The sequence below is a fragment of the Sminthopsis crassicaudata genome, chromosome 1 (assembly GCF_048593235.1).
Source record: "Sminthopsis crassicaudata isolate SCR6 chromosome 1, ASM4859323v1, whole genome shotgun sequence".
NCBI lineage: Eukaryota > Metazoa > Chordata > Mammalia > Dasyuromorphia > Dasyuridae > Sminthopsis > Sminthopsis crassicaudata.
The window spans coordinates 287430636-287452116 of NC_133617.1; positions in this window are offsets into that span (position 1 = coordinate 287430636).

Consider the following 21481-nt stretch of genomic DNA (forward strand, 5'->3'; position numbering starts at 1 on the left):
TATCAGATTACAGGCCTTTTGATCCTTTAATATGGATGCTGTTAGATCCTGAGTAATCCTTATTGTGGCTAGTAAGTATTTGAGTTCTTTATTTCTGGCTGCTTGTAGTATTATTTCCTTGGTCTGATGGTCCTGGAATTTTACAATATTTTTTTTTGGAATTTAATTCTGGGATCTCTTTCATTAGGTGATCGATAAATTCTTTTTTATTTTCTGATTCTGTGACATCTGAGCAGTTTTCTTTGATGATTTCCTAAAATATAGTGTCTAGGCTCTTTTTTTCATCATGATTTTCAGGCAGTCCTATAATCCTTAAATTATCTCTCCCAGGCCTATTTTCCAGGTCAGTTATTTTCCAAAGTTGGTATTTAACACATTTTTTTCTTAATTTTTATTTATTTATTTATTTTTTTTTTTTTGGTTTTGCTTGACTGATTCTTGCTGTCTCCTTGAGTCATTCATTTCCATTTGTTCAATTCTGATGAATTATTTTATTTATTTACTTTTAAATTTCTTTTTGTAATTGTCCAATTGAGTTTTTAATGATTGCACTGAGATTAGTGGTTGTGGGCTGAGATTGTGCTGAGTCCCTCCTGGTGCTAGGGTGTGGCCAGGTCCAAGAGACTAGTATTTTGGAGGTTTTAGTCTTTACCTCCTGTGTTTATAGTGTCTCTGCTGATCTACGGGCTTGCTGCCAGCCAGAGTTTTAAATTTTTCCAATTCACTAATTCTGTGTTTCAGGGAGTGGTTTTCTTTTTCCACTCTATCTTTTAATGAGTAGGATGACTTATCTAGACCTTTTTGCAAAGCTTCCCTTTCCTTTCCCCATTTTTCTTCTCTTTTAATATCCTTTTAAATTTGTTCTTTGAGATCCTCATGTGATGGGGACCAGATCATATCCACCTTTGGGTTTTCATCTAGACACAGAAAGTTTTTAGTCTCCTCCGGGCTTAAAATCTGATCTCTTTCAGTTGAGAAGCTATCTATAGTTAGAGTCAGCTTTTCTGTTTTACTCATTTTAATTAAAAAAAAAAGCTGCAGTCCACTTATGTGTTAATGGGGTATTTCCAAGCTCCCTCTAGAAACAACAGAAAGGAGCAATGAAGCAGCAGTGGGACAACTGCACTGTGATTAGTGGTTGTGGGCTGAGATTGTGCTGAGTCCCTCCTGGTACTGGATATGTGGCCAGGTCCAAGAGACTAGTATTTTGGGGGGTTTAGTCTTTACCTCCTGTGTTTATAGTGTCTCTGCTGATCTACAGGCTTGCTGCCAGCCAGAGTATTCTACATTGTAGTAGAATTTTCCCCGCAGATTTTCCATGGAGAACACCCCCCCAGCCCTACTCCCCTCCAGTCTGCTCAGAGTGAGCTGTTTTCCCTGCTCTCATTGCCTACCTGCCTGAGTTTATGCCTGACCTAGCCCCATACCTTCTCTGAGTGCAAGCCAAAACAGACCTTTTCTGGCACATTTGGAGATTATTTTCTCTTGGTAATGCGTTATACTCCCAAAATTCATGGGTTCTGACAGTCAAGCACTAATTCAGAGACTGAGTTTTGTAAAACCAAATCACCAGCATCAACAATGAATAGGATGAATTTAAAACTAATGAAAAAGAAATTAAAGCAATAATTAGGAGCTATTTTGCCCAATTATATGGCAGTAAATTTGACAATCTAACTGAAATGGATGAATATTTACAAAGATATAAATTGCCCAGGTTTACAGATGAAGAAATAAATTACTTAGATAGTACTATCTTAGAAAAAGAAATTAAACAAATCATTAATTAACTCCCTAAGAAAAAAAAATTTCCAGGGCCAAATGGATTCTTGTGAATTCTACAAACATTTAAAGAACAATTAATTACAATACTACATAAACTACCTGGAAAAATAGGTAAAAAAGGAATCCTACCAAATTTTTTTCTATGACAAAATATAGTATTGATACCTAAACCAGGAAGAGCCAAAACAGAGAAAGAAAATTACAGACCAGTCCCCTAAATGAATAATCTTGCAAAAATTTTAATAACATATAGGCAAAGCCAGTACATCAGCTTATCAACATGATAATACAATATAATCAAGTAAGATTTACATCAGGGATTGAGGGCTGGTTCAATCTTGTGAAGACCGAGTTAGCACCCTGGATACCTTAGAATCATCTGGAGTCAGAATAAGCAAAAATCCTTGGTCTTTATTCTTGCTCTTAGGAGTAGAAGTGAATTGGATAGGTGTAGGATCTGCACGACCTCGACTCTCTTTCGTTTCTGCCCAAGGTGACTCTGTCTTGTCTTATTCCACCCCGTAATCCTCCCCACAATTCTCTGTATACACCAAAAGATTGAAGCAGCACACAATAGTGGGAAAGGCCATTTACCAAGCATATGCTAATAGAATATTGTCCAATAGGTAATTAACCTTAAGTGCTCAGTTGTCCGACCTTAGTGTACCAACTCAGTTTCAGCCCTTTACACAATCTCAGGAAACTATTACCATAATTGACCATGTCAATAAAAAAAAAATCATATGATAAGCTCTATACATATAGAAGAACCTTTTGATAAAATACAGTATGCATTCCTATTAAAAACAATAGAAAGCATAAAGGGAGACTTCCTTAAAATAATAAGCAGTATCTGTCTAAAACATATAGCAAGCATTATTTATAAATGGAGAGAAGCTGGACACATTCACAATAAAATCAGGGATGAAACAAGGGTGCCCATTATCACCACTATTATTCAACATTACTGTACTAGAAATATTGGCTTTAGCAATAAGAAAAGAAAAAGAAATGAAAAGAATTTTTATAACCAATGAGGAAATAAAACTATCACTTTTTGCAGAAAATATGATTGTATACCTAGATAATCCTAGAAAATTGACCAAAAACCTTTTGGAAACATTTCACAGCTTTAGTGAAGTTGCAAAATAAACCCACAGAAATCATCATCATTTCTATGTATTACTGACATTTCATTTAAAAGTATTTGAGACATAATAAAATATTTGGCTGTCTGTCTGCTAAGAGAAACCCAAAAACTATATGAACACAATTCCAAAACACTTCTAACAAAAAATAACTTCAGATCTAAACAAGTGAAAAATAACAATTTTTCATGGCTGGGCTGAACTAATATAATAAAAATGACAATTATGCTAACAGTGATGTACTTGTTCAGTAACATACCAATCAAGCTACCATTATTTTATATAAGTAGAAAAAATAATAACAAAATTCATAAGGAAGAACAAAAGATCAAGAATATCAAGGGAATTAATGAAAACAGTACAAAGGATAGTGGCTTATCAGTACCAAACCTAAAATTATATGATAAAGCAATTAAAACTATCTTGGATTGGCTAAGAAATAGAATGGGGGATCAGTGGAATAGATTAGATACACATAACACAATAATTAATCTAGTATTTGATAAACTCCCAAACTTCAGCTTGTGGAATAAGGACTCAATATTTGTCAAAAAATGTTGGGAAAACTGGAAAATAATCTGTCAGAAACTTGGAATAGATCTATATCTCACACCTCATGCCAAATGGGGTCAAAATGATTATATAAGTTGAGCATAAAGGATGGTACTATAAACAAATTAGAACAAGTGATAATTTAACTAGTGGATCTTTGGATGGAGAAGAATTTATGATCAGAGAAGAATTACAGTAAATAATGAAGTTAAAATGGACAACTTTGATTACATTAAATTAAAAAGTTTTTGCACAAATAAAAGCAACAGAGAGAAGATTAAAAGAGTAGTACACAGTTGGGCAAAATTTTTACAGACAAGTATTTCTGCTAAAGGTCTCCTTTCTAAAACATATAAAGAATTGTGTCAATTTCGCAAGAATATAAGTCATTTTCCAATTGATAAATGGTGAAAGGACATTAACAGACAATTCTCAGATGATAAAATTAAAGTCATCTATAGTCATATGAAAAAATGTTCTAAACCACTGTTGATTAGAGAACCAACTATAAGGTACTATCTCTTACCTCTTAGATTGGTTAAAATGACAGATAAAGATAATGATAAATGTTGGAGAGAATGTGGGAAAAGTGGGGCACTAATGCCTTCTTGGAGATGTGAAATGATCCATTTATTCTGGAAATCAATCTGGAACTATGCTCAAAGGGCTATAAAACTGTTGAATCATACAGTTTGATTTAGCAAGGTCATTACTGGGTCTGTATCCCAAGAAAATCATAAAGTAGGGAAAAGAACCCACATGTGCAAGAATATTTGCAGCAGCTCTTTTTTGTGGTAGCAAAGAATTAGAAAATGAGTATATGTGCTTCAATTGAGAAATGACTGAACAAGTTATGGTATGTGAAGATAACAGAATATTATTTTTCCATAAAAACGATGAACAAAGTGACTTTAGAAAGGCCTGGAAAGATTTACATGAACTGATGCTGAGTGAAACAAGCAGCACTAGGAATACATTGCACATGGTAATAGCAAGAAAGTGTGATTATCAACTTTGAAAAATTTGCTTCTTCATAGTGGTTCAATATCTAAAGCAATTTCAATAGATTTTGGAAAGAAGTTGCTATCTCCATCCAGAAAAAAGAGCCAAGGAGAATGAATGTGAATCAACACATGCTATGTTCACTTCTTTCTTTTCTGTTTTTTTAAATTGCTCCCATGGTTTTTCCCTTTTGCTCTGATTCATAAAGCAATGTGTGTTAGAAATAAATACATAAATAAATTTGATAAAAGTGTTCTGCTGTAGTCTGTTGACAAAAAAAAAAGTCCTCTATTTTTGTTTCACTGATAGAATAAAGTTTTGGGAAACACAAAGTAATGTAATGAAAAAGCTCAATCCTCAACACATAGAAACTACTTCTCAGGTCCTTTTCTAGGCAGACTATATAGACTCATTCTTCTGTCTTATTTTCATAAGTTATTAAGATAGAAAGGTTTTCTCTCAGTTTTGGGGGAATGAGGAAGATTAGAAATGGAGGACAATTCTGTGGCGAACATTGTGGCAAGTTTTCTACAATCAGAATACATTTTTTTCTGTCTTCTCTTTTTATATTATGCCCACCATTTTCATCTTTTTTGGCTTCTCTTTCCCAAAAGTTACATAGATAGAGAACAGAAATAATTTATGTTTAACCGTAATTTGTCTTATATTGGAATTTTTAATAAGGAAAAATATAAAAAAACATTAAAAATATATAAAAAATATAAAAAACAATAAAAAATATAAAAAACATTAAAGACCAGATTAACTTTGAATTTATTTATACTCTTACTTCAGAGCAGGAAGAGAAAGGCATGTATACAGGAATAAAGGTGAGAAAGAAGTACGAAAATTCACCCTTGGTGCAGGACTAAGAAAATCCATACACACCTTTCCTCTCAGTTTCAGACTGAGAAAGGAGCACAGTAATAGGAAATATAGAACACTGGCTATTCAATGCTAGCTATACCATTTCAATCCTCTTTCTCTCAGGTCATCTTAAAAAAATATTGTGAAATCTAATTTGTTTTCCTACTCTTCTTCAGTCTTATTAATGCATGTACAAATGTATACCACTGTACAAAATAATGTTTCTTGATGCCAAGGGTAATATCTTACTCATATCTCTAATTCTGGAGTACACTTAACAGTGTTTTTATATTTTAGGTTCTCCACAAATATTTTTAATTAATCAAAATTAATTGAACTGGCATTGATATGCATGATACCATGGACTAGGCTCATTTTCTCCTCAAATTTTCAGTTTGTGATTTAGTGTATAGACTCAAGCTGTGTCTATATAAGAGCATAGTATCAAGAATTGGAAGAAAAAACCTTGTCATCTAAAAGTCATCCAAAAAAGATGAAGAAGTTTATCCATGGTCCTTTAGTATAGAAATAGTTTCAATTTTTAAGGTCTTGTTGGTAATGGCATGCTTTTGAAATATTTTTGTAATAATTATTATTATATTTATCATTATCACTTTTTTAATAAGGGCTCCAAAAATTCTTGCATAATTTCATAGGGGAGATTTTAAAAGTTATTAATTTTTATATATTTTTAACTTTTATTTTTCTCAGGCTACAGATGTACAGTAATATTATATTTATATAAATCATGTTGGTAGAGAAAATCAGAAAAAAGTGGGAAAACATTTGAAAAAAGTTGAAAATATAATGCTTTGTTCTGCATTCAGTCTTCATGCTTCTCTCTCTAGATGTGGATGGCATTTCCCATTTAAAGTTTATTGGAGGGGCAGTTAGGTGGTGCAGTGGATAGAGCACCAGCCCTGAATTCAGAAGGACCTGAGTTCAAATCTGGTCTCAGACACTTAACACTTCCTAGCTGTGTGACCCTAAGCAAGTCACTTAACCCCAGCCTCAGAAAAAGAAAAAAATAAAATAAAGTTTATTAGAATTGCCTTGGATCACTATATAGCTGAGAAGAATTCTTAGTTGATGATCACTCAATCTTGTTTTTGCTGTGTACAATGTGTTCTTAGTTCTGTTTGTTTCATTCTATATGTTTCATCCTATATCAGTTCATGTAACTCTTTTCAGGCTTTTCTGAAATCAATTCTGCTTATCAATTTTTATAGAACAAGGGCATCCACTCATTTTCCATTTTCTTGCCACCACAAAAATACCCACTAAAAACATTTTTGCACATGTGGGTTTTATTTCCTCTTTTATGATACCTTTGAAATAAAAGACAAAGTAGTGACACTTCTGGATAAAAAGGTTTTGCATAATTGATCAGTTCACAACTCCAACAACAATGCCTTAGTGTCAATGAATTGTTGGTGGAGTTGTGAAATCATCCAACCATTTTGGAAAGCAATCTGGAACTATCCTAAAGGACTATAAAAGCATATCCTTTTACCTAGCAATGCCATTACAGAGTCCCAAGGAAATCATAGAGGAGGGAAAAGGACCCACAAGTGTGAACATGTTGTATCACTTCTTTTTTGTGGTAGCAAAGAATTGAAAAATAAGTGGATATCCATCAATTGTGGAATGGCTGAAAAAAGTTGTGGTAGATAAAAGTAATGAAATATTATTGTTCTTTAAAAATGATGGACAATTTAACAATGATTATAGAAAGACCTGGAAAGATTTATATGAACTGATGCTGTATGAAACTGGAAGAACAGGAATATATTGTACATAATAAAAGCAAAATATGCAATAATCAACTCTAAAAGGCTTGGTTTTTCTTACTAGTTCAGTGATCCGAAGCAAAGCCAATAGACTTTGGACAGAAAATGTCATCTTCATAGAGAAAAAGAACTAAGGAGAATGAACACATGCTATGTTCACTTCTTTTTTCTGGTTTTTTTTTCTCTCCCACATTTTTTCCCTTTTGCTCAGATTTTTCTTTCCTAACATGATTCATAAAGAAATGTGTACTAAAAATAAAGAAAAGAAACAAGTAGAATCAGAAATACATTACATAAAGTAACAGTAAGATTGTGTGGTGATAAATTATGAAAGACTTGGTTCTCTTTGCAGTTTAGTGATTGAAGGCAATCCCAATAATCTTTGGATAAAAAATACAATATGTATTCAGAGAGAGAATGATGGAGAGTGAATGCAAATATATCCATACTTATTTTAGGGAAAAAAACAAAACAAAACAAAACAAAAAAAAAAAAAAAAAAAAAAAAAAAAACAACAATGCTTTCATGTCCCAGTTTTCCCAGTACCTCCAACATTTATCATTATTTTTTTCCTGTCATCTTAATCAATCTTATAGGTGTAAGGTGGTACCTCAGAGTTGTTTTGATTTGCATTTCTCTAATGAACAAAAGTTATTTTCTAAAAGTACTCAGTAAAACATATTTCCATCTTCTCAGTAGATGATGGCAATTAAGTAAATTTGAAGAACAGTCCAATGCAACTTCTCTCCTTGGGGCTTATGTAACATATTTTGTTGAAATAATGGCCTGGTGGAACATGGGAATTTACACTAATTTTTTTTTAAAAAAACTTCCACAAAACAAATTTTTAAGTTGGTGAAGTCTTTAGTGGAGAAGATATTGGACTTGAAATTAGAAGAACTTGAGATCAATTGCTAGCTTCACTGCTTATAATCTTTGTGATTTTGGATAATTCAATCAGCATCTCTGGGCATTGGTTTTATGATTTGTAAAATTTGAAAGTTGTCCTAGAAATGATCTTGAAGGTTCCTTTTGATTTTGAACTCTGAGGTGAATTCATTCTTTTCAGTTTCCTCGGAAGTATGATTGTCATGGTATCATTCTTCCCAATGAAAGATGAAGCTTACTATGATGACTAAAACCGGTACATAAAGCTAATAACTGAGACTTCAACTCAGTGTTTCCAATTCAGAAATGTGTCAAAGTCATATTTAATAAATGAATTTATTTAAAAGTTAAAAATAATTTTTAAATTTAAAACATAAATGAGCAAATTAGTAGGGGAAAAACACCCTAACCAAGGGGTTTCAAACATTTACATGAATTCTGATACTAAGCGAGTGAATATTGTCTTCCACCAATATTACCCCCACATACATTTCCACTCTGAAAGGAGCACATGCATACTAGAAGGTGGTGGAATACAACATAACCTGCCTACCCTTGTTGAAAGAATATATTTGATTCTAGTCTCCAAAGAGCAATCAAACTGTCATTTAAAATGAATTGATCATTTACAAACATGGGGGTGTACTTGTGTCTCCTACATCTCAATCATCTTGCCTTCAGTTATTACAGGGCTCCTAAAAAGATTCTACACAATAATATTTTGGGATGCACCAATGTGCTAATTAATAGCAAAGCCTCATTGTATTTATTTATCAAATTGAAAAAAAAAAGGGTACAAAGAGAATAATAAGCAAGTTATTTTAACATGTTCATGGTTATAGGGCTCGAAATATGCCAAGAGGTAACAGGCCTTCTGCCACACTGCACAGGGGATAGTAATCTGCTCAATTGTGTGCATGAGGTCTTATTATAGAGATGTCAGTTTTAGTTGAAACATAAACATATTTTTATTCATACATTAGTGCTTATAGTGATCAATGGCAGTGTGTATAGTACATTAGAATTTGTTTTTGATCAGTAGAAAGCAATTATTCATAAAACTCCAAACAGAAAACAAAGTTGTGAAAGAAAGGGAAAGAATTATAGGTTTCTTACATGGAAGGTAATTTTAATATAGACGAGATTGGTCCAACTCCTGCAGTTTGGATTGATAGATTATCTAGCAGAACTATCATTTCAATAATCTCAATGACAGTACAGCAGTGGATACTTGGTACAGTATTATAAATTAAATTTACTGTGAATGTCATTGCAGAGAATATGGAAAGAGATCAGTCATTTGTATTTGTTGGAGTTAAGATATGGGGAAATTTAAGATTCCTTGACAAAGCATAACAAAAGTGATCTATATGATATGGCTAAATTACCAAATGTCTAAAATCCCCCTTAACCACTGTTTCTTCATTAGTATCCTTGAATTACAATGAGGTTTATTCCCTTTGAAAAATAAAGTGTTCTATCAAGCAACTTGCAAGTTTTAATTGATTTTCCCCCAGTATGAATAAGGACTGTACAATATATCAACAAACATATATGCTTGAGAATATGTGACACAACCTTTTCAGGGACGGGTAGTTTCTTTTTATTTAAACTGGCACAGAGTTGTTATTATCTGTCAGACAGAGACAAGAATAGGGTAATAGGGAAGTTTGGAGAGAGTGGATATTAGACTCTGAAGTCAAGGATTCAAAATCTCTCCTTGGTATTTTACATATTGTTTGACCTGGGAAGAGGAATGTGACACTTTGAACTTTTGCAAATGGAGATGGGGAAGACAGAACTTAATGAGCTTAAAGGTATCTTTTAGCTATTAAATCCTAGAATTCTGGGTCTGAATGTTTAGAATGCTAATTTTATCATGCTAAAATCAGCAAATAACATCAATGAATATTAAAAATAAAAGAGGTTTTAGAGATAGTCTAGAATGACCTTCTCATTTTAGAAACAAGGAAAATTGTACATAAAGAAGTGACAAAGCAAATCTAGAGCCAAATCCAATATTTGTTTCACTGCACCACACTGTTGTTTTGTTTTAGGTGTAAGAAACATATGTAAAATGGAGATAGAAATTAATTTTCAATAAATATCAAATTAAATAAAGCATTTAATATATTACAAATAAGAGTCAGTAACATAGGCTGGCACCCTGTCTTGACTACTATTTACATAAGTCTCAGAAATTCACTTATTTTGTCCTCAGTTTCCTATAAGATACTTTCTAAGTCTATGATTCTCTCAGACATTTACTTTATGGTTCTAATATTTTACTGATTCCATTGTAATTCACACATGGGGAAATCAAGGGCCATAGAGGTGAAGTGATAATTGACATGACTCAGATAACAAATGATAGATTTAAGATCTTAACTCAAGTCCTAAAATTTCCAAACCTAGCTCTTTTCCCATTATATCCAGTGCAACTAGATCTCCAAGAGTTAGATTTATCTATATCATTCTGTCTTTGGAATATGTAAATCTATAGGGGTATATAGATATAAGAGTATGGATATATTTGAATATATATATATATATATATATATATATATATATATATATATATATATATATATATATATATATATGGTGGGGGTGGGAGAAGTGGGGGTGGGGGCATACATATATTTTTCCCAAATAATTTCCATTCTTAGGAAAAGTTCTAGTACTTCAGCCTTGTCACTGGCCAAATTATAAATTAAAATCTGAATGATAAGAAGTATTCAACCTTGTAGGTATCCACATGTATAAAACTATTAAACAGGGCATTAGAATAATTTCCCACTTTGTAATTAATAATATCTTAAGTTGATTCTTGAATCTAGAGGGTGTGAGAATTCCACCAGAGAAGAGTATTATTATTCAGAAATAATCATTGTGTCATGCAACTTTTGTTTCTTTTTCTTTGTTATAAGAGATTTCAATAATTATTGATGTGAGAGGATTTGATAATGTCTGTAACAAAGAAAGGAACATTCCTTACAGGATAATTCATCATTCCTTTAATAAATGATTTTATACAAAATAAACCTTATAAAGAGGCATCTGAGAGGCCCCTCCCCGTAGATAATGGGAATGTGTATACTTTGAGTCTTTTTTTTTTTTTTTTTTTTTTTTTTTTTTTTGAGGCTTGGGGTTAAGTGACTTGCCCAGGGTCACATAGCTAGGAAGTGTGAAGGTCTGAGATGAGATTTGAACTCAGGTCCTCCTGAATTCAAGGCTGGTGCTCTATCCATTGCGCCACCTAGATACCCTACTTTGAGTCTTTGCGGAGAAAACTAAGACCCCCTGATTGATTGCCAATGGTTAGGGCTATCTCCAAGAGGATAGCTTGGCTAGAATTTAAGAGGACAGTTTTATGTCTCAGGAATAATTCCACCCTTTTCCTTTTCACTTTCTCTGTCTGGAGGATGATAGGAATATAGACCTCCAGTCTTGATGGGAGGAAGGGAAGAAGTTAGGGAACAGACACATATATACAGAATAGCTTATTGTCTTCCTCAGGAAGGATAATAACACAAATAGAGGAGTTGAGAGTTGTAAAGAGAGAGAGAGAGAGAGTATTTGAGGTGTGACATGGAGTGAAAATGCCCTGAAAGTATGGGGAGGAATGAAAATAGGCAAAGTTAAGAGAAAACTAGCCTAGCAGATCTTAGTGTGTTCCAGAAGTAGAGTTAAAGGTTCTGATATCTAAGAGAAGTAGACCTTCATAGACTGGCATGAAGATAGATGGACAGAGACCAACAAAAAGCCAAGGTGGGGAAATTAATGTAGGAAGAGAGAGAGAGAGATAAAGAGACAGAGACAGAGAAACAGAGACATAAAGAGAGAGAAACAAAGACAGAGAGAAGCATAATTAGAAACAAATATAGAAAATAGCTGACAGAGACAGAGAAAAAGGAAAAGAACATCAAGTAAAATATCTGAATAATTTAAGTCCTTTTTGCGAATCCATGCCAGGTATATTGGCTTTAAAACTACTTTAATTTTTTTTTCTGCTTATACATGTACATTATATTTTATTTATAAACTTTTTTATGAATAATGATGGGAGAGAAAAATAAGAACAAAAGGGAAAAACCACAAGAGGAAAAAAAAAAAAAGAAAAAAAAAAGTGAACATAGCATGAGTTGATTTACATTTAATCTCCTTAGTCCTCTCTACATATATATACAAATGGAGTTTTTGTCCAAACTTGATTGTAATTTCTTTGGATCCCTGAAAACAACCAAGTCTTTCATGGTTGATCCTGGCACAATCCTGCTGTTATTCTGTAAAACATACTCCTGTTTATGCTTGTATTGCTCAGCATCAGTTCTTGAAAATTTTTGAGGCCATTCCAAAATTACCTTGTTTAAAATTTTTATAGAACAATAATATTACATTACTTTAAGATACAATAGCTTAGTCATCCCCTGATTGATGGGCATCTATTCATTTTTCAATTCTTTGTTACCATAAAAAAAAGAGTTGCTACAAACATTTTTGCATATGTGGCTCCTTTTTCCTTCTTTATGATTTCCTTGGGATACATATCCATTTGTCATACTGCTGTATCAAAGGGTATGGTTGGGCATACCAAATTGCTCTCCAGAATGCTTGGATCCATTCACAACCCCACCAACAAAGCATTATTGTCCCAGTTTTCCCATATCCCCATATCCTATCATTATCTTTTCCTGTCATCTTAGTCAATCTTATAGGTGTGAGGTGGTACCAAAAATTGTTCTAATTTGCATTCCTTTAATCAATAGTGACTAAGAGAAGTTTATATGACTACAGATAGCATTAATTTCATCATCTGAAAAATTTCTGTTCATATACTTTGATCATTTATCAAATGGTACAATGACTTATATCCTTATAAATTTGAAACAGTTATTTATATATATTTTATAATATATATATATATATATATATATATATATATATATATATATATATATATATATATTAGAAATGAGATGTTTATCACAAATACTGGCTATCAATTTTCCCTCCCCCAGATTTGTGCTTCCCTTTTAATCTTGTTCATATTTGCTTTGTTTGGCCAAAACCTTCTTAATTTAATTTAATCAAAATTGTTCATTTTGCATTTCATAATGTTTTCTAGCTCTTCTTTGGTCACAAATTACATTCTTTCCCAAAGATCTGACAGGTAAATTAACCCTTGTTCTCCTAAAAAAATATTTGTTTGTTTGTTTGTTTGTTTTTATTTCCTTAAAATTGCTCTGTAGTGTAATCCAAAGACAATATTTTATATATTTCTACCTCTACTGGTTTTGCAAATGCTCTCCAACATGCTCCCTTTTCAATTTCCTCAGACAAGTATGCTTTTTAACATACTACTTCCATCTTTCTCAGCACCATTTTATATATTATGATTTTTCTTGAACAATTTTTGTCATTTCAGAACCATATTCTATTCGATGTACTCTATCTCAGTGATACCCATGAGGTCAGTGTCATTTCCTAACCTAAACATCTCTAATTCATCTTGCTTCTTAACTATATTTTATGAATTTAAGTATTTTAAAATCTTTAGGGGGAGATGTGTAATCTCTTAAGTAAATAAGTACTTCAATTTGTCCTGAAATACACACATATATGCAAATTTATATACAACACAATAACACATATATTTAGATACAAGAATTTTTGTATATATACATATGTACTTGTATACATATACATATGCAAATATGTTTGCTATGTCATGTGAGCATCACAGAAAACTTATGAGATAGGCCCTATTATCATCTTTCCCCATTTTGTTGCTGGGAAAATAATTGAGGATTAAATAGTTAAATGACTTACCTAGAGAATAAAGGTAGTCAGTTTTACACATTGAATTTGAAACCAGGCCTCTTCTGACTCTAGACACCTCAAACTTGTGACTATACTACAGTTTTTTTTCTAAGCAATTCTAATACAGGGCGTCTTCATCCTATAAATGAGATGCCATAGAATCACAAAACCTTTAAGGAGCATATTTTACATTCGTGCAACAGATTTCATTAATGTTCATACTATAAAGAGAATACAGTGCTATGCTCTGGATATAGTAGTTTAGATGAGAGGTCTTTGTTTCATAAAGCTTGTCATGCAATGAGGACTGCAGCACATATACAACATTGTAAATATATGTGATCATTTTTTAAACTACTAACCAAATCTTAAGTCCCATTTATAACTTCCCCAATATTGTCATCTAGGTTCATTGATACATCTCCAGAGACAGAAGCTCATAATCCCCCAAGTAATACCATTTCATTTTTGACTACTCTAATTTTTAGGTTGTTTTTTTTTTTTTTTTTTTTTTTTTTTATTTATTTTGTGGCTAATTGAAACTTGTGTCCTTGTAACTGTTCCCCATTATCAATAGTTTTACTGCTTAGGGCTTCATCTCATGCCTCTGTTCACAAAATAGTCTTTCAAAAATTTGAAGATTATTATCATGCCTGTCCTTCTTCCTCCCATCCAAATATGTCTCTTCTCAGAGTTAAACATTTCTCGTTTAATCAGCTTATCTTTGGGATAATCTCTAGGATACTCAGTGTCTTGGACATCTTCATTTTTTTCAATGGCTTTCCTAAAATGAGGGATCCAGAACAGGACATAATATTTCTAAATTGGTTTATCCAGGACAAAATCCTGAAAGCTAGCCCTTTTATTTCACTCTGGCCAGTGTACTTTTAGAGTATCCAGAGATTGCAAACTGGTTGGTCCTTCCTGACAATAGCCTCTAGCATAAAACAAACAGTTTCTGGCTCAACAATAATCTATGGTCCGTGCATGTCTTCCTAAACTACAATCACTTTTGGGAGAATTGAATAATGGTTCCTCAGACTTGATTTTTCCACATCAGACGGATGTGTTATAGAATAATCAAAAAGCTAGAATAAATTTTAGAACCACATTTCAGGTAGTAGCATATCATGAGGGAGTACTGAATCAAATGGTTGTTTTCAAAGTTAAGAGCAAAGTCTCAATGGGTATCGATTTTTTTTAAAGTTGTTTAATTTGGAGTAAAATATTTGCTTGCATTATTAGCCAGGGAAAGAGCACTGCATAGTTAAACCAACAATCCTGATAATGGAATCTGGCAACATCTCTATCATGAATATTCCCCAATGTGATGTGGGAACTTCTGGAAGTACATTTCCACATTGCTCCTTGGCCCCTTGATTATGCATACTAGCAAAGCATGATTTTGCATTTAAATGTGAACTGAAGAAGAATGAGGAAAGAATTTTTAAAGGGCTTATCTTGAGACTAATAACACATAGTAGTGAACTGATACTTTTTACCACAGGCTTTGACAAACTGAAGACATTTTTAGGCAGAATATTTGCAAATGTATAGGCTTATAAATGTAATATTGTTGATTAAATACTTATTGAAGAAAAATAAAAGTGTCTGAAATAGTTATGCCTTTAGATTTGGATATGTCTTAAGAATATGTATTTCTATCTGACATTTTACTTTTATAAAAGTACAGATCATATTTCCAAAATAAAATGAATTCCTTTTACAGTTCTCCTTCCACTTTACTCCATTCAGAACCCTAACCTGAACTCAGAATTGCCAAATCTGTCAAAACATGTACTTAATGATACTTAACTTTCAAATTTTAGTGACTTTAAGAATTTACTGGAGATATTAATAAATCATACATAGAGTATTCAACATATGAAAGACCCATGGGCCATTTTCAAATTCACTTGTTTGGAACTTAGAATCCTATTTCCTATCAAAAGAGTAATGTTATTAGATTTTTAAACTCCTTGTCAATATAATTTAATTATTAGTATGCAAACACATATACACATACATATAAGTATATATAATGAAAGCTTTGTACAGTGTACATAACACAAAAATTTGTTGATTAATTGAAATGTTTTAGTTATGTTTATAATAGTCCTGAGTATGATCAATAGCAGTATTATTTCTGCTCAATTATACACTGAGATAATGATTAATACTAAAAATTGTATGTTTTTTAGTGTTTATACTACTAACAACATTCATAATTCTAATACAATAATTTCACTCTATTATGGGTTAACTGGGCTTTTAAGTACTTGTCACCTGATCATCCTGCACAACAATGTTTTGTTTTTGTTGTAACTTTTCCCCTCGACAAGTATTTTTCATAGTACTATGTAAGAAAATAAAATGGCTACTTTTTGGTCTTTATTTGATTAATTAATAATATCCTTTCTCTATCCTTCTAGCCCACATTCCTAACCTAGACTAAATCTGTATCAATTAATTCTATACCTGAGTGCATCTAGATAGTAGGTAGAATAGTGAAGGCTCCAGAAGATAATTCATATGAAGAAAAGTTATTATATATATACATATATATATATATATATATATATACATATATATATATATATATATAATAAAGTATATATAGCAGCCTAAAACACCCCAACAATATCATTCTTGAAATATTTGAAACATTTTTATATAGTCAAGAGGATAATTTTTGTGCTGTGTTGTTCCTGAGGAAAAAACTGAAACCAATTTTTAAGAGTTGTAAGAAATTAATTTGGTCTTAAATTGAAGTAGAACTCTGGCAAAGAATATTCGCAGAAGTACACATATTCTTTCTAAAATATTTTTTCAGAAAGTAATCTAAATCCTTTCTGAATATCTCCAGTGCCTGAGAGCTCATTATCTCATAAGACATCATGCTCTGCACTTGAGTGCTTCTAGATTAAGTAGTGAGAGCTCCAGAAGATAATTCATATAAAAAATGGTGTGCTATATGTTAGTTAGTAATATATAGCAGTCTAGGAAAAAACAACAAAATATCATCTTCTAAATGAGCATGATGCCAAAAGAAATAATGAGCTCCCTGGCACTGGAGGTATTCAGAAAGAAGTAATTCCGCTTAGAATGGCCTTTAGAATTCTGTTGAATTCTAAGATTCAGTGATTCTATAATTTTCTGGGATATTCATCCCTAGCACAACACTAGTCAATATATGTCCAGAAAGAATTATGAGAGATTAACGGATCATTTTTTGGTGAGATGAAGACAAAGGTATACACATACCCATCCATACTTCTCTTGCACCATTCCTAATTATGGCCTCTCCATAAATCAACATTTAATTTAGTCCCATCTCCCTTTTCAATTATGCTAATAACTTTGTCTAGAATTCATATGACTATATATCTAGAAGTTTCTTGACCATAGTCTTAGTGACCAAATAATACATCTCTCTCATTTTATAAATTAAGAAATTGAATGCCAAAGGGGCCATGGATTATCTAAGATACACAGGAAGGAAGAATCAAAGATTAGATTTGAATTGTATCAATTGACTTCAAATTTGCTGTTATTTCCATCATTCCATGCTTCCTCTCATCTCTGCTGTAACAACACATGCTAATGTCCTTATTGAATTATAGTTATTATAATTACAGACTTGAATAAAATTTCCATGACATATAAAAATAAATTTGATTTAACAGGTAATGGAGATATATAGAAAAAAAAATTCCTATTCTCATGAAGCTCATGAAGCTTGTAATCAACTAAGTATACTAATTGTTTTTGTAACAATTAAAATGTTGAAAAAGTAAGAATAACAAACTAAATCTAATAAGGTGAAAGTTAAAAGAAATTATTTTAAAAACCTAAATTTGTGTAAAAACATTTTAAATTCCACGATATGGAAGCATGTCAAAGACTTGATGTTGAAATATATTTAAAATAAAACAAAACAACAACAAACTTATGAAAACCACAAAGAAATCTGAAGAGCATCAGGATGCACTAAAATCTGGTTTTGGTGGGGGCATGAATAAAAAAGCAAATTATTCCTTATAGTAAACATGTTTGTTCTTCTTGTTCTCCATCTATTTTGTATTTATAGACTAAATTATGATACATAAATAACAGGTTATAAAGAGTTGAATGAAGAAAAATTTAAATGGAAATCTTAATAGTATCCATGAGAAATGATTGGGAGCTAAAGTTAATGGATTGTTAACTCCTATAAATCAAGTGCAATTAATTAACCAAAAAATTCATTATTATGTCCATAATTCATAAAGACAAAATAGAGTAACCATAAGTGGTCAGACCATAGCTGAAGAAGTGTTTTCAGTTTGAAGTATCACATTTCAGGCAGAATATTGAAGGCCTGAATAGCATCTGTAAGAGGGCATCTAACACAATAAAGATCATATAAAGATCAGTTGAAGTTACTAAGTCTATATACTCTAGAAAAGGAAGGATTTAATTGAGTCATATTAACCAATTTTCACATATTCACTATCTAGAGTCTTCTTATCATGTGCCAGGCAGTGAATTATAATAGAGAGAGAGCTGAGACTCATGTTATGAAGACCTAAGTTTATATTATGTCTCAGATTCTTGCTAGTTGTATACTCCTTTCTTGTTTGAAAAGTTTTAAAGGAGATATTCTACTGTAAAGTGCTTGCAAGCTTTAAAATGCTTTACTAATGTCTATAGTGTAATAAAATAAAATTTTTATTTTCCCTAAATAAAACTATCCCAAGGTGATGTTTCATCTTTTTTTTAATTTTTTTCATAATATATGTAGATGGTCTAGTGTCTGATACTTTTATAGAGAGAGAGCCCTAGAATTGGTTTGTGTATTCAATGTTTGTTCAGATAAAAAGTCCTCTATAGTTGGAATCTCATCTTCATCTATTTTTGTATCCTCTTTTGGCTACAAACACAGACATGGGCACCAGTGAGATCTTCAATAAATATTTTGTTGCATTGAATCTCTTTTAAATGCAATTTTACTCAATACTGCTATTATTATTTAAATATGAAAAAATGTCATCTTGGCCTGCTGCCTGGAAGAACAATATACAGGGTATGTGTGTTAAAAGGAAATGATAATGCTTATGAAGAATTAAACACATGTGTGTATGTATAACAATACATCCCAGAGTTTTATTTTCTTATGATTATTTCCTAAGTGATAGAGTCCTGAAGTTATCAGAATTTTTGAATGTGACGAACTTCTCATTTATCTAGAAAAAGATTTCTTGGCAATATAAAAACATATTGAAATTTTTAATGGACTGGTACTATATATGTAAAATGCCTTCATACTCATATTGTATAAATTTAGAAAAGGGAAAAATTCAATACTTCAAAATAATTTGTTAAGCAATTGTTCAAATGTCAATTTTGGCAAAGTGAAAACTATTTTCCCACTCTTTCTTTCTTCTTCATTAAAAAAAAAATCATACTTCAAGAGAAATTTAATACATATGTTTTAATTCATTTATACAATTCATCAAAATTTTGTTTCATAAAAGTCATGTATTCAAAAATCTTGTGAGATTTTTAATATACTTTTTCTCTCTTCTCTCTCTTCATGAGGAAGCAGTCTTTTCCCAATACTAACCCAAAAGGGAACCTTAAAAGATTCAAGTTTGTTTTGAAACTTACAACCTATGAATTTCAAATGAATTCAGACTTGGCCCAATATATTCTGCCCTCCATTTGTGCTTTGTTATAGTAAAGCTAATGGCATGAAGCAAAAGACCAAGTGGCAGGTTTCCATAGTTTTTGTCAGTTGAAGTTAGTCCTTCTGTGTGATTTTTGAAAAAGAGTTTTGCATTTAATAAAATGCATTCCTCCAAGAAGTGTGACATCTCCTTAGAGAAAATATTATATCTCTGCAAAGACAAATTAAAGAACAGATGCTGAATTTATGAGCACCTTTGTCAGCTATCATTCTTTGGAACTGAAAGGCAGCTCCTAATAATGAGGTTCCCACAAAGGGAATGAAAGCCAAGACTCAAAGAATAATACCTTCTAAAAGTCATAATTGCTTATCCGGTAAAGGATTAGTTTCCATGCTTTTCAGATAGGAAGAAACCATCTGGCAGGGAGAAACTTAATAGATTTGAAATCGGATTAATTATACATATTTATATATTAATACCAGAACATTTTAGATCAATTAAAAATAATCGGTTAAAACTACATATCACGATTTTCATGTGATTTTTGAAGTATTCTTCTGTTTACATAATGTAAGATGTACATTATGGGCTCAACAATCCTCAATACCCCAGGTATTTCAAGGACACATTAAGAATGGTAATGTGAAAAGCAGAATGTATTATGCATTGCTTCAGGGTCTGATAGCAAACTCCTTGTGAAGAACAAATTAAGGGTTAGTGTCAAATCTAATACTTTGAAAGCCAAAATTTTGGAGTAAATCCTAAATTTTAGCTTAGTTTATTTAAATATAGCCTAGACCACCTTTATCTCAGCAAAGGGGAATTATAAACATGCCACCAGCTATTTAAAAATAAAAGTCCTTTATATTCATTAAAGCATGCTAGTGTGTATATCTTTATGTTTGCATAATTATGGTACCTTTCAAATTATGAAATAATAGTGACTAATACTTATCTATGTCTTTGAAGTTTATAAAAAGTTTTACAAGCTTCATAACTATCCAATGAAGTCAGATACCATTATGAAGATGTTACAGAGGAGGAAACCAATGATCAGAAATGCTCAGAAAGATTAAGTGACATGCATTCCACAATTGAAAAAATTGTCAAAGGATATGAATAGGTAGTTTTCAGAGTAAAGAAAAGTTCTCTAAATAACTATTGATTATTGAAATGCAAATTAAAACGTCTCTGAGGTCCACTTTATATGTATCAGATTGGCTAAGATGATAGAAAAATATAATGATGAATGTTGGAAGGGATGTGGCAAAACTGGGACACTAATGCATTGTTGGTGGAGTTCTGAACTAACCTAACTAATCTGGAGAGCAATTTGTTATATCCAAAGGCTCTAAAATTGTGAATAATCTTTGATTCAGCAGTATCTCTCATGTGTTTGTATCTCAAAGAGATTATAAAAGAGGGAAAAAAACCCACATGTGCAAGAATGTTTGTAGCAGCCCTTTTTGTGATAGCAAGGAATTAGAAATTGAGTAGAAGCCCATAAATTGGGGAATAGTCACATATGAATGTAATAGAATATTACTGTTTTATAAGAAAGGATGAGCAGACTGATTTTAGAATAGGCTGGAAAGATTTCCATGAACTGATGCTGAGTGAAGTGAGCAGAACTAGGAGAACATTGTATACAATAACAGCAAAATTATATAATGATCAAATACGATAGACAGCTTTTCTCAGCAATGCAATTATCCAAGACAATTCCAATATACTTGGAATGGAAAATGTCATCTATATTCAGAGAGAGAATTATGGAAACTTACTCAAGATCAAACCATGATATTTTCACCTTTTATGTTATTTGTTTGCTTTTTCTTTTTAATGTTTTTCCCTTTTTTCTGATTTTTCATTTACAATTATTATCATTTGGGAATTACCAATATGGAAATGTTTAAAATGATAATACACATATAATCTATATCAGATTGCTTGCTGT